The sequence below is a fragment of the Propithecus coquereli genome, unplaced genomic scaffold (assembly GCF_000956105.1).
Source record: "Propithecus coquereli isolate 6110/MARCELLA unplaced genomic scaffold, Pcoq_1.0 Scaffold6, whole genome shotgun sequence".
Lineage (NCBI taxonomy): Eukaryota > Metazoa > Chordata > Mammalia > Primates > Indriidae > Propithecus > Propithecus coquereli.
Window position 1 is genome coordinate 7,957,757 of NW_012151951.1, and position 617 is coordinate 7,958,373.

Sequence of the window (617 nt, forward strand, 5' to 3'; positions counted from 1 at the left end):
TAAGAAAATATTAGAACAGCAGTATTTCATAAGTTTTTATTTAAAAATGTTAGATTTTAGTGATGACAACTAATATTAAAGTTAGGTTGACAAGATATATTAATAACTTGTAAGTCTATTTGAAGGTTGAAGGTAAAATGGTTCTCCTGGATGAAAAGAATAAGATTCATAATAGATACAGTCAATCTTTGCTATAGTACATACAAAATCCTATTACTTTTAGCCTATAGGGAAAAATAATTATTCCATTTTATTGTATATTGACTTCTCAGGAGTCAAGATCATAGTAGTACTCACATCCACATTTGTCCTCCCTGGATTCACTGGAATATAAGCAGTGGCAAGTATTCCAGTTGTGAATACAATTTAATTTAGGACCAAATATTGACTAACCAACAAGTCAATCTAGAATACTCATTGGAAAGACTTTCAGATAGGATAAGCAACAAAGAAAAAAAATATAGTTAGTGGAGTTTTATTAACAACCACGAGGTTATGTTAGTAAGAGCATTATCTTAGAATATTTGCTTAGATGTGAGAATATTTGAAATACATTGTTTCTTAATTTTGGTGTTTTTTTCTTTATGGTAGAGAGATGGAATGAAGATTCCATCATA

General features: G+C 29.0%; 1 protein-coding gene across 1 annotated transcript in view; it reads left to right on the forward strand.

Annotated features, from left to right (window-relative positions):
- ATM (ATM serine/threonine kinase) overlaps window positions 1-617 on the forward strand; it is a 146,448-nt gene that overhangs the window by 88,765 nt on the left and 57,066 nt on the right. The window lies entirely within an intron of this gene.